Here is a 2,443-nt window from a genome sequence, read left to right as displayed (position 1 = left end):
AACCGACTGTCTTAGCTGCTTTTCCTTTATCTGCTTAATCTTTATTCTCTGCCTTTTTCTCTTCCTCATTCTCATTAGTTTAGAACAACCCAATTAAAACCCCCCAAATTGGTTACCGTGACGAACTTAGACAAAGTTGACATTTTCCCATCTCCCTGTGGAGATCGACCCGACTTCCCTCGCTATATTAGTTAGAGTCAGTTCGTTATTTTTGATAGGTATACGACTGCCCTGTCAAGCTTGAAGAGGCTAGCTGGGTCAATTGTGTTTCCAACATCTTGGTGTGAGCAAGGATATTGTTGATGGTGGTGTCTTTGGCTTGGCTATCTCTTTGCATTTGAGCAAAGAAATCTTGTTGGCTCTTTTGTATTTGAGGGACGAGTTTTTGAACATCAAAAGCTTGGTCATTGGATTGATTGTAAGAGGGTTGGTTTTGGAATCCTTGGTTTTGATTGAAATATGGTCTTTGAGTAGAATTTCTCATTGGAGGTGGGGTGTATGTTGGTTGAGAATTTTGAACATTTTGGCTTTAATATGAGAAATTTGGGTGGAATTTGGTATTTTCATTGTAATAGTTTGAGTAAGGGATGCCATTCTTGTATGCCCGAAAAGCATTCATTTGCTCACTTGTGCCCCTACACTCTTGTTGATCATGTCTCAAAGTTCCATAATTCTCACATACTCCATTTGGAATAGAAGATGTTGCCACCATGGCATTGACTTGTTGATGTTGCTTGGATTATTAAGAGGCTTCATTCATCTTGGCTATGGCCTTCTCAGATTTTAAGTTCATTGTGTCAATATGGGAGCTTAGTTGGGCACCCAAATCAGCACTCAATTATGTGACGGAGTCCACTTCATGTCTCCTTCCCCTAGTAGCTTTTATTGGCCTAATATATTGAGAGTTGTGAACCGCCATCTCCTCTATCTTTGCCCAAGTTTGGTTGTCATCTACCTCGGTGAATCTTCCATTAGAACCCATGTTGAGCACATTCCTTGCATCTTCATACAACCCATTCCAAAATTGTTGGACTAGAAACCATTCGGTTAACCCATGATGAGGACAAGTACGATATGTATCTTTGAAACTTTCCCATGCCTCATATAAAGACTCTTCATCTCTTTACTTGAACCCGGTGATTTGGGCTCTTAGCATGTTGGTCTTCTCCGGGGGGGCAGAACTTCTTGTATTAGGCAAGTGCTAACTTCTTCCATGAATCAATTCCAAGAGTGGCCTTGTCTAGGCTCTTCAACCATTGTTTTGCGGTTCCGATCAAGGAAAACGGAAATAATACCCATATAATTTGGTCTTGAGTTACCCCCGTTTGAAAAATTGCATCACAATAGTAAAAAAAAGTCTCCATGTGTGTGGACAGCGGGGGCCACAGGGGCGCTTGGGAAACAAGCGTTTGCATTTGTATGGAGTCGCCACCAATTTTTATGGGAAATTGGAACCGTTCGAGTACCTCGTGTCATGTCAAGACACAAAGTAAAGACATGAACACTAAGCAATCGTTACCCTTAGCATTCTATGTCTAGAATGACTCTCGTGGATGCCAATGAACACGGGTGCTCAGAGATATCTGGAGTAAGGGGTGAGGGTACGTATTATGAAGCTCTTTTGATCGAACACCTAATCCCGCCCGCCTCGATAGCGGCCTCTACTAATGATTAGGGAAGTTATTCATACTTGATATATCATCGATTGTATGCATGCAATGCAACATCCAAGTTTTAATCCTAACATGTGAGAATTAATATTAAGTCGGTGAACAATTAGTTAGCAAACAATTGGGTCAAAGTAGGATTTAAAGTTCAATTACATGTGAAAACATACAAGCAATAAAAGAAATACAATAATTATAAATTACAATGATGAAAATTACAATAATTACAATGGATTAGGCGATTTATGTCGAAAATACCTTTAAAATGGATAATTTGAGAAAAAGAAATAAAAGAACAAAAGAAAGAATCAAATAAATTAACGAACAGGAATTAGCGTGATATTACGGTTAATAGTTAATTATACGTAAGCTAATTACACTACGTCAAGGCAGAAACGGAGTTCAGGGACAGAACTCGGCCGAGAGAACAAAAGCAGACGAGCTGCGTCCCTTGAATAGCGCAGACACTTGCGTCTGTTCCTTGGCTCAATTCTGGCTGTGAAGCCGTAATTGCAAGTCGTTAATGTTAATTGGTGAATTTAATGATCGATTGATGATATTTACTCAGATGGAAGTGATTAGCATGTTATTTAACATATGAATGGGTCATGAAAACAGTAAAATATGAATGAGACGGAATTGAACGAATTAACATAAGATGGATTAATGATAGAAGTGAAAAATATTAATGAGTCAAACAAATTAAATCAATTAATTAAGTTAAATACGATGGATTAATGACGAATATATGATAGATATGACAAAAGACAGGTGAA

At 38.6% G+C, this 2,443-nt stretch overlaps 1 non-coding gene across 1 annotated transcript; it reads left to right on the top strand.

Moving 5' to 3' along the window:
* Positions 1–1,049: 1,049 nt before the first annotated feature.
* On the top strand, positions 1,050–1,156 carry LOC141658152 (small nucleolar RNA R71). The gene has a single exon (XR_012549054.1). It is a non-coding gene; the product is annotated as a small nucleolar RNA R71 (small nucleolar RNA).
* The last annotated feature ends 1,287 nt before the right edge of the window (positions 1,157–2,443 follow it).

The sequence above is a fragment of the Silene latifolia genome, chromosome 5 (assembly GCF_048544455.1).
Source record: "Silene latifolia isolate original U9 population chromosome 5, ASM4854445v1, whole genome shotgun sequence".
In the NCBI taxonomy this organism is placed as follows: Eukaryota; Viridiplantae; Streptophyta; class Magnoliopsida; order Caryophyllales; family Caryophyllaceae; genus Silene; species Silene latifolia.
This window is presented reverse-complemented; position numbering and strand designations above follow the sequence as displayed.